This window comes from Mus caroli, chromosome 13 (genome assembly GCF_900094665.2).
Source record: "Mus caroli chromosome 13, CAROLI_EIJ_v1.1, whole genome shotgun sequence".
In the NCBI taxonomy this organism is placed as follows: Eukaryota; Metazoa; Chordata; class Mammalia; order Rodentia; family Muridae; genus Mus; species Mus caroli.
In genome coordinates, this window is record NC_034582.1 from 10,178,875 (window position 1) to 10,193,408 (window position 14,534).

The 14,534-nt window shown below is 40.1% G+C and overlaps 1 pseudogene; it reads left to right on the forward strand.

Annotated features, from left to right (window-relative positions):
- The first annotated feature begins 6,633 nt into the window (after positions 1–6,633).
- Positions 6,634–8,809, forward strand: LOC110308448 (annotated as a pseudogene).
- The last annotated feature ends 5,725 nt before the right edge of the window (positions 8,810–14,534 follow it).

Below are 14,534 nucleotides of genomic sequence, written 5' to 3' on the forward strand. Positions count from 1 at the left end.
CTCCCTCTCCCTCCCCACCCCACCTCCCACCCACTCTCTCCACCTTGTGGTCCCTACCTTCAACATCTAGAAGCTTGTCCTACCGCTATCCTCCCCAGTATTTTTCAGATGATATAGACGAGCAAAGTTTACACATCATTTGAAGTATGTGAGAATGTGCTTGTCTGGTCTGCAACCAGATCTTGGGGGCCAAGATTTGTCACTTGAAGACATAACAGCACCAGAGCAACCCCTAAGAGTTAGTCATTTCAAAAGTCTTCTTATAGTAGTATTTCTCAATACTCTCTATAAATTGTTATAACTATCAACAATTCAGCAGACAATGAATGCTGTTTTGACCCATCTCTTCATTTGCTTAGAATTGAAAATAACTGTATTTTCTGCATTCTTTCATGCTTTCTTTGTCATGTGACTCATTCTAGACAATAGAATACAGGTAGAAGTAACATGGCTATCTCTCAGGTGTCCAGTGTTTTCTGTTCTTTTCTAAGATTGCTTTCCATTTTCTCTTTTTTTTTTTTCTGGTCTCTCTAGTATCAGTATAAACTAGTATCTGTGAGCACATGGCAGAAGAATACAGACACCTCAAAATTTATTCTGGTTGATCAAAACCATTGGATTGTGCATGTGTGAAAATAAACCCTTGCACTTTGCCACAGGGACTTTTGTAGGTTGTAGTTCAGTGACTAGAATTAATATTCTCAATCAATATAGACCATCACCAAAAGAATTGTTTGCTCAGATAAGAAAATAGTTACTGTTTATTTGTTTGTGTTTGTTTGTTGTCTCTGTGATCAAAATGCCTGACACAGACGCTGTAAATAAGGAAGGATTTCTTTTGACTTGTGGTTTTCATCCACAGTCACTTAGCCCCATGTGCTTGGGCAGAGCATCATGGTGCAGGAGTGTGCTACAAGAAAAGTTACTCAGTTCCTGGTCAGCTGAAAAGCAGGCAAAAGAATGGGGAGCTCAGCTGGTTTTCTCCTCCCCCTTCTAGTCTATCTGAGCCCCTGACCATGGTTGGCATCTTCCATATTTACAGTGGGTCTGCTATACTCTCATACCCCTCTCTAGAAACACCCAGACAGACAGACACACAGGTATATTGATCTCCTAGTGATTTTAAATCAGTCAGTTTCATAATAGAGAAACCAGTTATTTTTAATGTCATTTTAATAGGCTTTAAGAAAAGAGGATAGGAAGTTGGATGGTTAGGGAAGGATGGTTGTAAATGAGAACAGTTGGGAGGCGAGGTGAATATGATCAAATCACATCACACAAAATTCCCAAGAATTCAATAATAAAGGAGGAAGCTTAAGCATCCTAGATACTGCTCAAAATAAAACTTATATTAGGATAATTTAATGTAAGTGTTTATATTAAGTATTTGTGGCTGTCTTAGGGTTTCCATTGCTTTGAAGAGACACAAAGGCCTAGGCAACCCTTATAAAGGGCAACATTTAGCTATGGCTGACTTACAGTGTCAGAGGTTCAGTCCATTACAATCATGGCGGTAAGCATGGCAGTATGCAGGTAGACATGGTGATAGAGAAGGGAGTTCTTGATCCAAAGGCAGGCAGATTGAGTCTCTGTTTTGAAGACAGCTAGAAGGAGGGCCTTCCCTCTCCCCCTCCCCCGACCCCCCGGCATTGGGCAGAGCTTGAGCATAGGTTCTCAAAGCCCACGCCCACAGTGTTGAACTTCTTTTAACAAAGACACTCCTCCTCCAATAATGCCACACCTCCTAATAATGCCTTTCCCATGGGCTGAACATATTCAAACCACCACAGTGCCCTAAGCTTTTACTTTGGGAGAATTAAACCAACCAGTGTATACATGTATGTGCATGAGCATTTGTGAGTATGTGTATGTATCCTGTCTAAAATTATCTACTTTGGCCCACTTTCAGATCTCAGCTTATATCACATTTCTGTAAAGAACTTTTTTTTTTTTTTTTTTGGCATGGGTTCGTCATCATTTTTTTTCATTAAATGTAATTCATCTCCCTTCATACCACTCACTACAATTTCTAACAATGGATATTTTTATGGGTGAATTTTTAATTCTGTGCTAGGCAACAGCCTCTGTGAAAATGTTCCTCACTAATCATAGAACATGATTCATAATAGAAAAATAACACGTTTACACAAGTTTGCAGATTAAAAAAAAGTGGATGAATGAACGCATGCCTGATTTTGTGGCGAGCATTCCCGATTCATCGATGATTGATAGTAAAGCTTAAAAGGACATGTGCCATGATACATACTTTGAAATAAAAGAGAAACCAGTCTTAAACAACTGCCAATGGATAAAAAAATGGGAATACATGATAATATAATAAAATATTCAAACTATAAACAAATATCTAAGAATCAGCTCAGATATAAAAATATTCTATTAGACAAATAAATGAGAACAAAAGGCAAATATTACACCGAATATTTCCAAATGCCTTAAGTAGATACTCACTTAACCCTTCAAGGAAGTGAGCCTACTGCTGCCCCTGTGCCTTAAGAAGATGTCTACTTAATAAATATCAAGCCAATTGGCCTGCCACTGACCCATCCTTTAAGTAGATACTTAACCTTCAAGGAAGCGAACCTAGTACCTTCCCTTGGGTTATGCATTGCTTGGGGATTTTTTTTTTCTGAGAATAGAGAATGTAAGAGTCTCATGTTATACTGACTGAGCTAGCCATGTGGTCATGAGAATGTCAGTAAGTAAACAAATTTACTGTGAATAAGCCTGGCAAAACTGCTTCAGAGAGGTGATAGGCTAAGGTAGAAAACAACTCACTTACCACACATACCCTTGACATGAAAGGTCTCAAAGCACATGACTCCAATCAGACAGTGAGAAAAACATTACACAGGACCAGACTGAGGAGTGTCAGAAATAGAGCAAATCTTGTAAACTGTCATAGTCAACAAGAGTTTCCCCAGGAAAAAAAAACCTGTGTTTGTGTGTGTATGTGTGTGTTTATATATGTGTTTATGTGTGCACTCATGTGTAAATATGGGTGCATGTGCATATTTGTATGTGCATGTTTATATGAGTATATGTGAGAGTGTATGTGTGTGTGTGTTTGCACATGTGTGTGCATGTGTATGTTTGAATGTGTATATGTATGTGCATGAGTATTTGTAAGTGTGTGCATGTATGTGTGTGTGCTAATTTATGTGGAAATATCTTTCTGTGTGTGCAAGTTTATGTGTAAATGTCTCTGTGTGTGTATATATATATATATATATATATATATTTATATATATGCATATATATGTGTGTGCATGTATGTAATTGTATGTATATGTATGTGTTCTTGTATATTTATGTGTGTAAGGACATGTGTTTGTGTATGCCTCTGTGTCTTAACATATATAGTGTACATGCAGATGATCTATGTGTGTTTTTGCATGTATATATGTGAGTACATGTAATGATGGAGATCAAACCCAAGGATTTATGTATGCTAACCATGTATTCTATCAGTTGAGCTACTTCCCTATCCAAACGGTTTTCCTGGTTTTATTTATATTTGTTTTTATCTCTATAATTCTAATTCATGAGCTTGCAATGATATCAAGTTCTCTATCACTGTGCTAGTCTCATTCTTTGAGACATATTTTGTTTGACCAGAACTTCATAAATTACCCACTTCAAAACAAACCTTGTGGACCTGTATCTCTAGCCAGAGACATCCTCTGAAGTACTTCATGTGTATTTGTCAAAGCTTTCTAGGAGTTTTCTCAAAGAGTATGAGAAATATGAAGCATGTCTTATAAATAAACTTAGAAAACAAACTAAACGGCAATGAATAATAATAAAAAAAATCCAGGAACTACTACTTAAAATAAAAAAATCCATCAAAATATTTTGAGATTAAAAATTAAAGAATATACAAAGATCCATTACCAAAATAGGAAATGACTCATATTCATATTCAATTTATTTTTGTTAATATTTATTAATAATGGCATTAGTACAGAACAAATGCTAACAATCCAGAGTCCATCCTGTAGCCACAGTTTGTGTGTCATGGCCTAACTACAAGAGGGCAGTCCTTTCTCTGCACCTTTAGCCCAAAAGGTGATGTTGCTGTGATGATCACGGTGTGCTGCTGTGATGATGCTGTGATGATGCTGTGATGATGCTGTGATGATGCTGTGATGATGCTGTGATGATGCTGTGATGATGCCTTCAGGACAGTCACTATAATAGTGGGTATCTCATCAGACAATGTGGAAGTGCACTCTTCTGACGTGGGATAGGAAGAAAATAAAATGTTTTGACTGACCCTTAGGCATTCAGCTCTCTACTTTTGACTCAAGAACATGAATGGCAAATGGTTCAGCACTCAACGTAATTCTGCTGGGATCCTCTAATACAACTCAGTCCTGACACTCTCTGGAGACAACATCAGATGCTACAGGATGTGGGATTAGTTTCAGAAGTCTATTCCTTAGGACACATCAGATGACAGTCAGGAATTGTTAGGTTTTTACATATAATTCTACCGACTGAAGTTCCAGGGGTCATGGAGGAGTTACAGCTACATCAAACATTTCACGGGGCTAATTGACTGACTGGTATGTCCACACTTGGAGAGAGCTGGGATATTAAAAGTTAGGAAACAGACTTGTCTTAGACTATCTTTAGCTCCCTTAATAGCCATTGATTTCCTGTCTCTGTGTTTGACCCAGTACCCTCGTGACTATTAGGTAAATCCTTTTGGAATGTACAGGTACCTATTTTTTGTCAGTGAACAAGTTAAGGAAGACAAGGTAGAATCTAAGGTCTACAGCTGAGCCTTCACTATTTGATGGAACTGGTTTACCTGACAGATCCACCAATATATTTGAAAAGTGTCCTGATATATAACTTTATTTGTTCTAGGACCATAAAAACTTCATGTTACCATATCAAAATCCAGTATTTGGGGCAACTGAATTTGTGTTCCCAGGCCTTGTTTACTCATAGTCAATTTTAGAATTAATTGTGTCTTACTTTCTTTGAGGTGAGAACTTTGGTTTTGCATTGGTGCTCTGACTTATAAATGGGGATCAGGGATTGGAAACCGGTCAGATAGGACACATACCCAAAAGTAGCAGTGCCAAGAATGTCCTTGTGGGAGTCCAGGAAAGCCAGATAGAGTTGTGGTGTCTTGCTCCTTGCTATTTCTTAGCCCTGTTCCAAAATTATATGAGTGTTACAAGATATTTGATCCTGTTTCTAGCCAGAGTGAGGTTTAGTCCTTAGCACATAACTTTAATCCCAAACAATGAAGTTAAAATTAGTTTGTAAAAGGAAGCACACAGGCTTGAAAGTTATGTCTATTGAGTGGCAAAATTTATGATAAGTTAGAGAAAGATTTGACAGAATAGGATATGTCAACTCTCATGAGAAGAGAGAGGAAAGAGAATCTCCCTGAGAGACAGACAGTACAGGAAGGAGAAAGTGCAGTGCAGGATGCAGCAGCATCCGAGGAGAGAAGCACAGCAGGGTTGAGAGGCAGCATTGCAGAGAGGGAGAAAGAGGCAGCTTTACCAGAAGAGTCTTACAGAGACAGGTTGGAGAGAGAACAAGCTAGACACCGGTAAACACAGAACAAGCAAAAGAATGAAAAGGAGCCAGAAGATTAGAAAAAAATGCTAAAGTTAGTTTGAGGCCAAGCACAGAAATTCAGAGGTCAAGAGAAAAGCCAGATTGAATAAGTCAGCTGGGAGAGGAGTTTTGAGCCAGAACAACTGAATTGAACCAGCCAGCCAGAGCTTAGAAAGATCTAAGAAAGGGTGAGCTTATTTCTCAGCAAATCTCAGAGGCTGAAAAATTCTAGGCCTAGATAAGATTGTATGGGGGTTAGAACCTTCCAGGATTATGTCTAGGACAGCAAAGAGAGATAGCAAGCCTCCCAGACAGCAATTACAACAGGAGAATAAAATTTACTTTTACATGTGAAGACCCAACTGCAAGAGAGAGAAGGGATATACATACCTTATGGTTGGGCCAACTGGGCTGGCCAAGTCATTTTCTCTCCAACTTGTCCCAGTCTCCTCCACACATCCTTACAAAAGGTCCCAGACTAGCACTTTAATGGTATCATCTTTCCAGGGACCCTCTTTCTTTCTCTGAAGCCTCCTATAATAAACTTTCTAAAACTTACCTTCTGCTCTTTGAATTTCTTTCTCTGAATTTGGGAAACAAAACCTGGAAAGCCATTGTTTTGGGAAGGGTTTGGTGACTGTTGAGTTTTCTGGGATCCTGGTACGCAAACTAACCTCACTAAGAGCTGAGAAATCGTCTAGTTACTCAAAGATACCTCCTGATTTGTCTGTGTCACTGCTATACCATTTATTTATTTGAGATTTATTAAGTTGCTAGAGTGGCTTACAGACCTAATGAATATAAACTTTCGATCACAAAGTGTATTAGAGCAAATACATATAGAGCTGGGCTGGGTGGCAAAGGCCGTAATTCTAACTACCTTTGAGGGAGAAGCAAGAAGATTCCAAATGAAAAAAAATGAAAAGTGTACTTTTGCTACAGAGTGAGTTCAAGGAAAGTCTGGACAATTTTGTAGCGTGTAATTATTAAAAAAAAAAAATCTATGCTATGTCTGGCTATGCACTTGCAATGATGGTCTCACCCACCCCTATGGTTCCTGTGGTTAGCCAGCTGCCAAACAGCCCCATCTCTCATCTTCCCAGGCCAACTGCCCCATGTGGCCACTTGGCAGAAAGCCCAAATCCCAGTAACCCCGTAAAGTAAAGAAAACTCCAGAGGCTTACAATTTATCAGCCAGATTTATAACAGTAAATCCTCAACCCCAAAATGCCCACACAAAGAACTCAAAACTCAACTAATATAGATACAAGCTGTACACCTAGATTGGACAAATGTGTCTTACATTACTCAATTGTCTATCTAAGAAATCCGTAGTTACTCATGGCTCCTAGGACCACCTGGCTCTGGCTCATCATCCTCTCCTTCAGCACCATCTCCTGCCTCTGCTTCTGCCTCTGCCTCTGCCTCTGCCTCTGCCCCTGCCCCTGCCCCTGCCCCTGCCCCTGCCCCTGCCCCTGCCCCTGCCCCTGCCCCTCCACCTCCCTCCATCTCTATCTCTATCTCTATCTCTATCTCTATCTCTATCTCTATCTCTATCTCTATCTCTAGCTCTAGCTCTAGCTCTAGCTCTAGCTCTAGCTCTAGCTCTAGCTCTATCTCTATCTCTATCTCTATCTCTATCTCTATCTCTGTCCCTTCTCTAAAACTTTCAGCTCCACTTTCCCTTCCACTCCCCAGTCATCACAGGCTCTAGCCTTATCTGACTAATTAAGATTTCACCTAATCTCACCTGAGTACAGGCACAGGGTACAGGGCAGAAAGAACAGACAGCAATCCAGAACACAATTTAGTAGGACCGGGTCACAAAACAAACAGTAAAATCAGGGCTGTGGATATAACTCGTTGGTAGAGTACCTGCCTAGGATCAACAAGGCTCTGAATTTGGTTCCCAGTACTGCCACCAGCCCCACAATACAGATGAATCATTGATTGCCTCTGTAAGATCAGCTACTCTGGAAGCCGTTTCTGTCCTATTACTTTGTTTTCAGGTTTGCTTGGAGGCTTTGTAATATAGATAAGATTGATTAAGGGAAGAAGATAGCTCATTGAAGGAGCAATACAGAGGAGCTTAGAGGTGTTCCAGACCTGTCCTGTGGCATGGCTTTGATGAAGCTGATAGGATGCTTGATATGGGATTTGAACCCCAAATAAGGAAAATTGTGGCTCAAATAAGACCTGAAAGGCAAACACTAATGTGGAGTGCAAATTGACCAAAAGAAGTAAGACAGGTTGTTGAAGATTTCCTGAAAGAATCTATTCATCTCAATATTGGTGCACTGGAACTAAGTGCAAACCATAACATTCCTCAGGTTGTGGACACATGTCATAATGTCGAAAAGAATGAAAAACTTACTTGTCTGATGGAAGAGGTCATGAGTGAGAAGGAGAGCAAAACTACTATTTTTTGTTGAAACCAAAAGAAGATGTGATGAACTTACCAGAACAATGAGGAGAGATGGGTGACCTATCATGGGCATCCATGGTGACAAGAGTCAGCAGGAATGTGACTGGGTTATAAATGAATTCAAACATGAAAAAGCTTCTATTTTGATTGCTACCGATGTGGTCTCCAGAGGGCTAGAAATGGAAGATGTTAAATTTGTCAACAATTATGAATACTTAACTCCTCAGAGTATTATATTCATCGAATTGGAAGAACTGCTCACAGTACCACAACAGGCACTTTGTTTACACCTAACAACATAAAGCAAGTGAGTGACCTTATCTCTGTGCTTTGAGAAGCTAATAAAGCAATTAATCCAAAGTTGCTTCAGTTGGTGGAAGACAAAGGTTCAGGTTGTTCCAGGGGTAGAGGAAGCATGAAGGATGATTGTTATGACATACTCTGCAGGAAAAGGGGGTGGATTTAATACCTTTAGAGATGGGGAAAACGATGACAAAGACTAGTCTGCTTCAGAGACATTTGGGGGATAAACCCCAGAATGGTGTTTACAGTGCTGCAAATGGAAGCTTTGGAAACAATTTTGTGTCTGATGGTATACAGACCAGTTTTGGGACTGTTAATCCAACAGGGTCTTACCAGGACAGTTATGATAGCACTCAGCAATATGGAAGTAATGTTGCAAGTATTCACAATGGTATGAACCAACAGGCATAGGCATATCCTGCTACAGCAGTTGCTGCGCCTATAATTGGCTATCCAATGCCAACAGGATATTCTCAGTAAGACTTTAGAAGTATATGTAAATGTCTGTTTTTCATAATTGTTCTTTATATTGTGTGTTATCAGACAAGATAGTTATGTAAGAAACATGGGAAATGCAGAAATGACTATGGTGCAGCAGTAATTATGGTGCACTTTTTCCGCTATTTAATTTGGATATTTTTCTACATTCCTGAAACAATTTTTAGGCTTTTTTTTTCTTTTTGTACTAGAAAATGCAGGCAGTGTTTTCACAAAAGTAACTATACAGTGATTTCAAATACAATAAATGAAGGCAATGCATGGCCTTCTAATAGAAGATATTTGAAGTCTGAGAAACAAAACAAAACAACATTAAAGGCTTGTGCATCCATGCCCTGGCTTTAACTTGGAAGGTTTTGATCCTGAGTGAAGCCGAGGTACGCTAGAGTTTCCAGTCTTTCCCCTGCTGATTCCTTTCGGACATTAATCTATCGACTTACTCACTTCAGCCTTTTCTTTATGCCCCTGCCAGTCAGCTAGGAGCTGTTGTGAGCCGTTTTCTTCCTGACCTTGGGCTCCACTGAACAAACTCTGAAAATGTTCTAATAAGAGGCTCTCTCTTCCTCCTAATAACTCACATTTTATTGGCAAAAGCAGAATTCAGCAGGGCAGATATGCATATACTCTGTCTTTGTCCATGTTTCCTGGGCTACAAAGAGTCCTCTGAGTGAAAATGGCACGTTAGGGAAGTGCTGTGGCTCCGAAGTAGATTCAGGATTGAGGCTGATAACTAAAAAGACCTTCATCTCTACTCTTCACACAAAAAGCAGGAAAGGAAGGGGATCATTGTACAACATATGGAACTTCCAGTCATCCTAGGCCCAAGTTTTAAACCCCACTGATGGTTCTGCTACTGTTCCCAAGTCCCACAGTGGCTTCATGCTACTTGGATCCTTGAATAATGCATCTGGGTCAGATACATAGTAAAGCATCAATTATCCAGGTATCCACTTAAAAAATCTGTCAACGTTTGAAGGTTTGGAGGGTCTTCCTAGTGAGCAGGTACAGGTTTTGGTGTTAGAGTAGAACTTAATAGAATAGAGGAGAGTAGAGTCTGGCCATGAATCTCTGATCTGGGTAGAGATCTAGCATTCAAGTTTGGCTGCTGCTTCAGTCACTTTGGCTAATGGACCACCCCTTGCCTGGTGGGTTTAGGATAAACTAGACTTGGATTTGAACTCTCAAAGTTTACCTCCTGTGACATATTTTCTCCAACCTCCTGAACCTCTCGAATAATGCCACTAACTGGGCACCAAGCATTTAAATGCCCAAGATTACAGAGGTCATCTCATTTAAACCAACCCAAGCCTCTTCCATGGGGAATGACTGGGGCACAGAAACAAACTTAGTCTACTTCTGTTCATCTAACAATGTCCCTCATTCTCCCTTCCTCTCACTCAAAGGCCTTTTTGACCTTTCCCTTGAGATGGAGAAGCCCAGCTAGTGAGCAAACTCATAGTTAACCCAGTTCTCCAAAACCTCTTCTCCTAAAACATTTTTTCCACTGTTGATGCTCTATACTTTATATAATGAGCTTAGTTGTTTATTCCCTATTCTTCTCTCTCATCCCCCTCCCTCTTCCATCCTCCAACTCTCAGGTCTTTTGTATGCGGCCTGATGAGGAGCTAAATTTGGGGAGAAATTATTTTTATTTTAATTCACTCTTGTTACCGGATATTTGATTACAATATGCACCCTGAAACTATGTTATTGACTGGGAAAAAAGCTGTTTCTAGTTGTGGTGTGGCTTAGCCTTAGCACACACATTTAGTCCCTTTGGCTAGAAAATAAGCATGCCTTACTTAATATACTACACACCTTTAATCCTAAATAATGAAGGAAGAGTTAGTTTGTAGAAGGAAGCATTCATGTTTGAAAGTGACTTCTAATTGTGTGGCACAAAAAAATGATGAATCAGAGAAAGATTTAACAGAACAGAATATGCCCAACTCTTATGAGAAAAGAGAGGAAATAGAAGCTGCTTAAAGGGCAGTACAGAGGTGGAAGGAGAGAAAGGAGGCAGTTTTATTGGGACAGTTATAGAGGAACAGGTGACTGAGAGAGAGAGAGAGAGAGAGAGAGAGAGAGAGAGAGAGAGAGAGAGAACAAGCTAGACACAGGTGAAAGCAGAATGAGCCAGAGAATGAGAAGGAGCCAGAAGATTAGAACAGATTGCTAGAGTTAAGTTTGAGGTCAAGTAGAGCAATTCAGGAGAAGCAGAGAGAAGCCAAATTGAATCAGTCAGCTTGGAGAGGTGTTTGAGCCAGAACAGCTGAGTTAAAACAACCAACAAAATTCAGAAAGATCAAGAAAGTGTGATCTTATGTAGCAGCAAGACTTAAAGGCTGAAACATTTTACAAAGGTTAGAAGCTTCCAGGACTAGCCCTAGTTTAGCAGACTGAGGTAGTAAGCCTTGGAGGCAACAGTTACTTCAGGCAAATAAAAATTACTTTTATACATTCTTTTTTTCCCTCTCTAAGAAAATGAGTAAAATGCACTGACTTTCTGAATCAAATGAAAGATAAAAGACATAAGGAAATATAAAAGAAAATGCCAAGATGCTATATTATGCTGCATAAGCTTAGTAAATAAACTATGTAAAATGCTTATCATTGTGCCTGAATTATAAAAACACTGAATTAACAGCACAATGATTTTTACTGTCTTCCCCACTGGTGTTATTTTAAGGATTAGTCACAATATATGGAAAATGCTTGACACGCAATAGGTATTCAGGAAAAAACTTATTAACTCAGTGTAAAAAATATATGTATTAGTAAATAGATTTAACATATTAAATAGTGACATATGATAGGAAAGATGGGATTTAGATGAGAAAATTTACTACAAATACTAGTTTTTTCAAAACTTTAAAAATGTGTCCTATTTTTTATTTTATTTTTTAAAGTTTGATATTTTATTTATTTACATTTCAAATGTCTCCCCTCAGCAAACCCCCTATTCCATCCCCTCTTACCCTGCTTCTATGAGGGTGCTCCCCCATCCATCTACCCACTCCTGCCTCACTGCCCTACCATTCCTCTATACTGGGGCATCAAGCCTTCACAAGACCAAGGGCCCTCTCTATCATTGATGCCAGATAAGGCCCCTTCAGCTCCTTCAGTCCTTCCCTTAACTCCTCCATTGAGGTCCCTGTGCTCAGTCCTATGGTTGGCTGCAAGTATCCACATCTGTATTGATCAGGATCTGACAGAGTCTCTCGGGAGACAGCTATATCAGGCTCCTGTCAGCAAGCACTTCATGACATCTGCAATAGTGTCTGGATTTGGTGTCTGCATGTGGGATGAATTCCCAGGTGGAGCAGTCTCTGAATGGCCTTTCCTTCAGTCTCTGCTCCACCCTTTGTCCCTGTGTTTCCTTAGGATAGGAGCAGTTCTGGGTTAAAATTTTGGAGATGGGTGGGTGGCCCCATCTCTCAACTGGAGGCCCATGCCTAACAGAAGTATATGGTCTCAACAGGTTCTCCCTCCCATTTGTGAGGTATTTCGGCTAATGTCATCCCTGTGGGGTCCTGGGAGGCTCTTGCTTTCCTGGCATCTGGAACTTTCTGGTTGCTACCCCCAGATCCCCATCACCCATTTCTACATAACCCTGTTCAATTTTCTGGCCCTTTCTGCACATCTCCCTCCATCTCCCTCCCATATCTGATTCTGCCCCTCCTTTTCCCCTCTCCCTTATCTCTTCCTTTCAAATTCCTCCCATCCTCTACTTCCCTTCATTATTTTGTTCCCCACTCTAGGAAAAACTGAAGCATCCACTCTTTGGTCTTCCTTCCTCTTGAGCTTCATGTGGTCCATGAGTTGTATCGTGGGTGTGGGTATTCCAGGCTCGTTGCCAGGCTGTTATCAGTGAGTGCATACCATGTGTGTTCTTTGTGACTGAGTTACTCACTCAGGATGATATTTTCTAAATCCATCATTTGCCTGTGAATTTCATGAAGTCATGTTTTTAAAATATCTGAGTAGTACTCCATTGTGTAAATGTACCACATTTTCTGTATCCATTCCTCTGTTAAGGGACATCTGGGTTGTTTCCAGCTTCTGGCTATTATAAATATGGCTGTGATGAGCATAGTGGAACATATGTCCTTATTACATGTTGGAGCATCTTCTGGGTATATGCCCAAGAGTGGTATAGCTGGATCCTCAGGCAGTACTATGTCCAGCTTTCTGAGGAACTGCCAGACTGATTTACAGAGTGGTTGTACCAGCTTGCAATTCCACCAGCAATGGAGGAGTATTCTTCTTTCTCCACATCCTCACCAGAATCTGCTGTCACCTGAGCTTTTAATGTTAGCCATTCTGACTGGTGTGAGGTGGAATCTCAGGGTCATTTTGATTAGCATTTCCCTGATGGCTAAGGATGTTGAACATTTTTTTAGGTGCTTCTTGGCCATTTGAGTTTTCTCAGTTGTAAAAATCTCTGTTTAGCTATGTTCCCCACTTTTTAACCAGGGTTATTTGGTTCTCTGGAGCCTAACTTTTTGAGTTCTTTGTGTATATTAGATATTAGCCCTCTATTGGATATAGGATTGCTAAAGATCTTTCCCCAACCTGTTGGTTGCCGTTTTGTCCTATTGACAGTGTCCTTTGCCTTACAGAAGCTTTGCAATTTTTATGAGGTCCCATTTGTCAATTGTTGATCTTAGAGCATAAGCCATTGGTGTTCTGTTCAGGAACTTTCCCCCTGTGCCCATGTGTTCAAGGCTTTCCCCCACTTTCTCTTCTATTAGATTCAGTATATCTGGTTTTATGTGGAGGTCCTTGATCCACTTGGACTTGAGCTTTGTATAGGGAGATAAGAATGGATCAATTTGCATTCTTCTACAAGTTGAGCACCAGTTGAACCAGCACCATTTGTTGAAAATGCTCTTTTGTCAAAGATCAAATGACCATAGCTGTGTGGGTTCATTTTTGGGTCTTTAATTCTATTGCATTGATCTACCTGTCAGTCGCTGTACCAGTACCATGCAGTTTTCATCACAATTACTCTGCAGTACAGCTTGAGGTCAGGCATGGTGATTCCTCCAGATGTTCTTTTATTGTTGAGAAGAGTTTTGGATATCCTGGATTGTTTTGTTATTCCAGATGAATTTGAGAATTGCTCTTTCTAACTCTGTGAAGAACTGAGTTGGAATTTTGATGGGGATTGCATTGAATCTATAGATTGCTTTTAGCAAGATGGCCATTTTTAGTATATTAATCCTGCCAATCCATGAGCATGGGAGATCTTTCCACCTTCTGAGGTCTTCTTCAATTTCTTTCTTCAGAGACTTGAAGTTCTTGTCTTACAGATTTTCACTTGTTTGGTTAGAGTCACACCAAGGTATTTTATATTGTTTGGGACTATTGTGATGAGTGTCAGTTCCCTAATTTATTTCTCAGCCTGTTTATCCTTTGAGTAGAGGAAGGCTACTAATTTTTTTCTTTTATTTATTTATTTTTATTGGGTATTCATTTCATTTACATTTCCAATGCTATCCCAAAAGTCCCCCACACGCTCCCCCAACCCACTCTTACTTCTTGGACCTGTCATTCCCCTGTACTGAGGCATATAAAGTTTGCACAACTAATGGGCCTCTCTTTCCACTGATGGCCCGACTAGGCCATTTTCTGATTCATATGCAGCTAGAGACAGGAGCTCCAGGGGGTACTGGTTAGTTCATATTGCTGTTCCACCTATAGG